At 33.0% G+C, this 7,338-nt stretch overlaps 1 long non-coding RNA gene across 1 annotated transcript; it reads right to left on the reverse strand.

Annotated features, from left to right (window-relative positions):
• Positions 1 to 1,088: 1,088 nt before the first annotated feature.
• LOC146906226 (uncharacterized) lies at positions 1,089 to 3,419 on the reverse strand. The gene is made up of 6 exons (XR_015017839.1): positions 3,151 to 3,419; positions 2,318 to 2,966; positions 2,186 to 2,235; positions 2,025 to 2,106; positions 1,459 to 1,515; positions 1,089 to 1,338 (listed from the first exon to the last, which is right to left on the reverse strand). It is a non-coding gene; the product is annotated as an uncharacterized LOC146906226 (long non-coding RNA).
• Positions 3,420 to 7,338: the final 3,919 nt, after the last annotated feature.

The raw sequence follows: 7,338 nt of genomic DNA on the forward strand, positions 1-7,338 counted from the left end.
CAACACCCCAAATTTATGTCAATTCTGATCATGTAATCAAGGTTTTTTTATATTTGATATATCTCCGGACAAAAGCTTAAAGCATTTCTACTTGGCTCCATGGAAATTGAATTGATAGCTGATGGTGTTCTTGTACAAGACATAAATTGATGTAAGCTTCAATTTACCTCTTAATTTTGTGAGGTTGACATTTTTCATCCTTGATTCTCTTTTATGAGGAATACTTTATTCTCTTCGAAATCGTTCTACAATAATCTAAATTGATGTAAGCTTCAATTTACCTCTTAATTTTGTGTTTCTGTCTATTTATTTCATATACAATTCAAGAAAAAATTACATGTTCAAAAATAGATTCAACAAAACTCACCTGATTTAAGCTGAAAGCATGCTACTGCATATTTTTTCCTTCTCTTCAAAAGGTATGAAATCAAATATATCTTTCACTATTGTTGATTTCAGATTTTCAGTTTGATGAATTTAGTAATTATTTAGATGATTTTTTTTAGATTATGTACTTTTATTTTAATTTTAAATTCCTTTTTCATTTTAGGCATTTTGTTTGCATTGTGTGCTTATGAACAAGTTTTTGATTTTATTTTTTTGTTGCAACAAATAATGCATGTCGTCAAGTGTTTGATTTAATTACAAGAATTTTGTGTTTTACTGGCGGAATTAAACCCTCAGTAATGGAGAAAATCCCTCAGTAATACACATTACTGACGGATTGGTGTCCCTCAGTAATACTGGCGTCAGTAATGTTACTGGCGGAATTTTCCCTCAGTAATGCTGAGATGGTTTTGACAAAGCATTACTGAGGGATTATTCCCTTAGTAATTACTGGGGGAACAAATCCGCCAGTAATTACTGAGGGAATAATCCCTCAGTAATGCTTTGTCAAAACCACTTTTACATTACTGAGGAAAAATTCCGCCAGTAATGATTATGTAGATTTGCTTTACTGACGGAAATTTCCGCCAATAATGTACTTTACACTTTTTTTTTATTCCATTCCCACTTTTTATTTTAATTAAAGAAATAAATTAAATAACACAAATAAATTAAGGAAATAAAATTTAAAAAGACACAAATTAATTAAACGACATATCATCATAATTTCATATAATTTATATAGAGTTTTCGTACAAAATTATAAATATTTCAATAATATTCATATAATCCAAAAAACTAACAAAATAAACTATTTTTGTGTAAATCAACAAATTTATTAGATACCAAGCCTGCACAAGACGTGCAAAAAACTTAACAAACTAACTGTCTCGTGGACTCATATATGAATACCTTAACATTAAGAAACTCTCCAGGCTGAAAATCCATTATCTGCAAGCATGGTACATCAGTTAAATTTAACTACAACTGACCGAAACCATGATAATATTAGAAAGATTAGACGGACTTTGACAAAGTAGGACCTTAAGTATATGAGAGATTTGGGCTTACATGTATATTGAAGTCGTATGCCAAAGACATTGGAAGTAGCTTTCGCAGTTCAAAAATCTGATGATGCATACAGAAAAGAATTAAAAATGTGTCTACAAATTATATATAAAAATTTGCAATCTAGCTTGCCAATAAGAGGGGAGGAGGGAGAGACTTAAACAAAAGTCAAAGACTTGATTATTCAGTATACGCCTCAAAAATGGGGCATTTTAATGCATCACAAGTGAATAATCTAAAGCCTGTCGTAGAGTGACTTGACTTGTGCCAATTATAGACATGAATTGTCAGATTATCTTGAATAAGAAGTATAAATCATTGAGTACAATACTTCCAGAAAATTCAAACATTACATTTTCAGAGTAGTTAAATATGAACTCTCAGATTAATGATAGTGACCTGAACCCAAAGCATTTAGGAATTGCTTCAGTCAATACCATTAACACTGATAATAGTGGCCTTAATTTTTCGATTAACTATCATCGTATATTGAAAAAATATAATTGTTGAATTTAAACAAAAAAGGAGAAATAAAGCATAATGCCTTCCAGAATATAGGAATAATATACCTCCCCTGGAGTTTCAAGGAGTGGCTGTTCATCCGTCGAATTAACTAGGGGCTCTGGGACATGATTTAGCAGATAAGCATACCTGACAGGTTATTTACATTACTCATGTGACTGCTGCCAATTTGAAAACTGATAGGGTATTTTGTGTTACGATTTAATACCTGTGACAACAAGGAGTGGTACTTGGCTCAAAGCATATCTCTAAACAAATCTGCATAACAGGTAAATAAAAAATCACCAAAGTGTCTCAAACGATAAAATGAAACTAAAACAAAACATCACAAGAATCTTACTGCATGAAAACTCTTCCCTTAGCTTTATCCACAACATCCCATATCAACAACATCACATGTGAATTTTGCAGCAGCTTCAATTAATCAAGTGGTGAAGAACTTTGGTATGATAGACAACACCTAATATATTTGTCTACGTGAATGGTGGCTTGTTGAAATATTCATTGCTTGCATAGTTTCATTTCTATAACTATTTTGAGTCTATGTCCTTAATGTTGAAGGTGAACATCTTATACCAATGAACTGATCTTTATTCTATACTAATAAAACTCACTTTGGCCTTTGCAAAAGAAAGAACCATAACATTTGTTCAGCAAAAGTTACAAAAAAAAAACTAACATGTTTTGCACTAGTATATATAATAATCCTGACATATGCCAAAACCACTACTAATTTGTCACTCCTCCATATCAGCTTCATTTTTTAACCAAAACTTCGAAATAGGCAAGCAGCAATTCTTTAAAAAAATTAAAATTCTGATGTATTATATTCGATAACCAATCTACATATTCTAATGTATATATTTGTTCAGTTCATCACACATAAGATTAAATACTGAGTGATCAACTCTATCTAGCAAAAAAATATGAGACGAGCCTTCTAAATCAAAATCTCTTCCATGTTTTAAAAAAATTCTTGCTAGCTCCACCTGAAAGAAAATCAATATTGGGGAAATCAAAACAGTATTTCATGATTCATCCCTTGCAAAATTGATATTGGGGAAATCAAAATTGGGGATTAAACAAGCATAATAAACTGGGGAAAATCAATATTGTATCCAACCCATTAACAACAACAAGCATCAAAATTAGAGAAGGAATCAAATGGCTTACCTGATGCAGCAGCGAGGAGACAGGATTTCTGGTCCAACGGTGTTGTCGTGTCGTGTTGAACTTGATTGGGTCTTGAGTGAGGTCGAGGACGGGAGGCAGAGATGAGGTGAGACTTGAGAGGTGAGGAGGCTTTGAGGTTGAGGGACGTTTGCATCGTGGCGGTGATGGGTGGCAAGAGAAAACTGTGAAGGTGAAGGGAAGAGATAGATCTCAGCGTGAGAGAAGAGTGAGGGTGTTATGTGTTTCTTTGTGAAAAAAAGGGTACTGGCGGATTTTTCACAACATTACTAGCGGATTAAAATCCCTCAATGTGACACTTAACATTATTGTCCGAAAATATCCGCCACTAATCCAAAGTAGATTGGTCATTAACATTACTGACGGATTTATCTGCCAGTAAAGTAATTTTCGAAATTATTGAAGGTTTATTCCGTCAGTAACGTTATTGAGGGCTTTTTTCTATGTTACTGAAGGTTTATTCCGCCAGTAATTACTGAGGGTCTAAATCCCTCAGTAATGCAATTTGGATTTGGTTAGTAATTTGGGGAATTCTTGTAGTGTCCCAACTAAAACAAATAGGAGTACAATAGGTTATGATTCTAAGATGATTTTGGGGTTTGATTTGTTGGCAGGCGTATTAAATTTATATTTACAATAGGTTATGATTCTAATTTTATTTTTATGCTTGAGAAGCTTAGAGGATCTTGAGGTTTGTAACTTTTTATGCTTAAAACGTATTGATTCTTGCATGTCTTTTTTTTCTTTTTGTGTGTGAATCTTGCTTTTTAATTATTTATTTTGGGCCTTTTGCATGCAGTGGGGTAGAAAATTCAATATTATGTTGTTTCACATAGGTATGGAAAAGGTGTAAATGAAATTAAAGTAAGTATGATACAACTTTCTCTCTATTGTTTCTTTTACACTAGAATATTATTAAATTATTATATTTCTTTATTTCTATCCATTATTTGAAATTGAATACTAAGTAAATTGATCATCTTTTTACCAACTTCTCATTTTTCATCTCTTTGCAGGACCTTTATATACTCAATCTGATAATGGCACAACTTTAAATGGTAAAAGAAAAATATTTGAGGCAAGTACATCATCTCACACTTTTTTCTTTCATTTCAAACACGGGAGATGGAAGTTTATGTCATATTTTGTTAAGAATTCAGCTCTTCACCCTGCATATTTTGCTCGCGCCCTGCAGTTATGCCAAAATTACCCTTGCGCAAATTAACTAGCGCAAGTGTTAATCACTGCGCCACTTAACTAACGCTGCGTGAGTTAACTAGCGCAGCGTTAGTTAACTCACGCTACGTGCTGTCTTAAACAAGACAGACCACCTCATTTCTCATCTAAAATCTCAAAAAATCTCAAAATCACCCAAATCCAAAATTCCTTCAAGTTCAAATCAAACAACACTCAAATAACAAGTAAGTTTTCATGATCAAACACCATTAACCTTTTATGTTTACATGTTAGATTTTTTCTCTTAAATTAGAAATCTTTTAGATTTAGAGTTTGTTTAAATTTTGGTGTTTTTGGCAAGAAATCATACAATTTTTACATGTAAATGGCTTGTGTTGCTTAAATATTTAGATGTTTGCATGTTTATGTTGTAGTTTTGAGTTTTAGAGAATTTTTTTAGATTTAGGGTTTGTTTAAATTTTTATTTTTTTTTGCAAGACATGATACAATGTTACAAGCAAATGAGTAATATTGCTTAATTATTTAGATGTTTGCATGTTTATGTTGTAGTTATCATTTTTAAGGTTTATGTATAATTTGCACTCCAAGTGTTTGATGAAATGTTGGAACGAGTTTTTCATTGATTGTGCTTAATTTCTTATTGTGTAGATTTGAAGCAATGTCAGGGTGAATCGACGTTCAATTAGAATTCAACGGAGGAGAACCTCAGAGGTTGAAAGTTCGGTGCCTTGATATAACGTTAAGAGATCTCAAGGATCAACTGAATGAATTCAACCAAGGAGTCAACCCCAGAGACACAAGGAGGGTGTAATACGTCCGGTATAAACGTCCAACGCTCGACGAGGGGAGGGTATTGATGGGATAAACAGCAAGTGCGCGGTTTACCGAAGTAGTAATAAAAGATATCGTTCCGACAGGGAGTTATGAATTCAATTAACTTTCAATAAGGATTAGAGAAGAGTTTTAAGTTATAAAGTTTGGATTTTTAAATAAAAGAAAATAATAAAAATAAAAGAGCCTTGGGATTATTGGTTCATCTAAATAACAAGTCCTTCACAAACAAACCTTAAACCAGAATTTTCTAATGGACCTACTTTCTAAAGACAAGTTTCTCTTTAGCGTATCAAAGCTTCTCTCGAAGTCATTGAGTGTGTTCCTTTAGCAACCACGCCTATTCTCATGGTTGATTGCCTTTGGAATCCTTGAAGAACGAAACTTTATGTGTCTCAAGGTTTGCCAGACTATTCTCATGTTTCGCAACCCTTGTCTAATTTGACTTGTTCCAATATCAAAGCTCCGCGTTTGCTTTATGAATTGATATTTGAGATGATGGATTAACAATTACTAAACCCTCCGCGTTCGCTTCTTAGCTTAGTAATTGTTAATTCATTATAAAAACGGTGAAATTAGATTAGAAAGTAGATTTATATAAAATTAGGGTTTATGGTTTGATTTGATTAGGATTATGTTATTTAGACTTATCCAACAATCCCAAGACAAGAAGAGTCTACTCACTCACGTTCATTGTAGACATAGAAGAGGAGGAGGAGAAGAAGAAGAAGAAGAAGAAGAAGAAGAAGAAGAAGAAGAAGAAGAAGAAGAAGAAGAAGAAGAAGAAGAAGAAGAAGAAGAAGAAGAAGAACATACAAGTAAATAAAATCAAGGTGAACTTTTATTCCAAGAACACTAGAATGTTCCACAAGAAACTAATAGGTAGCTTGTCTTTGAAGCAAACACAGCAAAAGACAAATTGGAGGTGTGTCAAGCTTCTATTGGTTGACTTCATATTTTTGTATCAAATCTTCATATTTTGGTGAAGGATCTTCAAATTCTTTGCACAAGATATTTTTGTATGAGATCTTCATATTTTTGGAATGAATCAGCTCCAATTCTCCTTTCTTTTGCTCCAAGACTCAATCTTTAGAATATTTGTTCCTGAAATATAATAACTTGTAATTGTAGTAAAAGAGTTCTAAAAAGGAAATAAACTTAAATAAAATAAACTCAAATATAAATAAAACACACTTAAATATTATATTAAAATAACTAATTATTGACTCATCAGGTATCATTCATTTGGGTGGAGTTAAAGAACGAAGAAAACGTGACGAGCATGTTTTGGGAGCACAACATGTTTCAGTGGATTGATATGCGGGTAACGTTGTTGAGATCAACTGAAGATATCATCAACATTTTGATTCTGCCAGAAGATCGTCATTAGTTAGGGTAAGGTGCATTCCAACTACAACAACTGTCTTACCTCTGAAATGGGGTAATTCAAAGTTGCCAAACGGCCAGGACTCAAGCATTTTGCTCGGCATCCATGTTTTTCCTTTGAAAAGATTAAATTCTTGTTAGGCTGGTTTAGATGAAGGTATTAAGTGTCAAGGAATGGACCTCATTTCGTTGGCACTTGAATACCATCATCTAAAGCAAGCCTAACAAACATTTATTCTTTTCAAAGGAAAACATGAATGCCGGGTGAAATGCTTGAGTCCTGTTGTTTAACGAGTTTGAATTTACCCCATTTCAGAGGTAAGACAATTGTTGTAGTTGGAATCCACATTCCAACTACAACAATTGTCTTACTCTAGATGGGGCAATTCAAACTTGTTAATCGGCATGACTCCAACATTCGATAAGCATCTTGAATGCTGGTATTCAAGTGTCAAGGAATGGACCTCATTTTGTTGGCACTTGAATACCATCATTCAAGATGCTGATCGTATGTTAGAGTCATGCTGCTTAGCAAGTTTGAATTTGCCCCATTCAGGGGAAAGACAATTGTTGTAGTTGGAAGGTGCATGTAATGTAATGTAATTATTGACATACATGTCGTTTATGTAATGTAACGAAACCTTAATTCGAATTTTTATTTGAATTCACGTTGTCGCAATTTTTATTTGAATTCACGCTGTTTCAATTTTTATTTGAATTCACATTGTCGCAATTTTTATTCGAATTCACGCTATC

The sequence above is a fragment of the Medicago sativa genome, chromosome 7 (assembly GCF_051527215.1).
Source record: "Medicago sativa cultivar Bolivia chromosome 7, Bolivia_mono, whole genome shotgun sequence".
Lineage (NCBI taxonomy): Eukaryota > Viridiplantae > Streptophyta > Magnoliopsida > Fabales > Fabaceae > Medicago > Medicago sativa.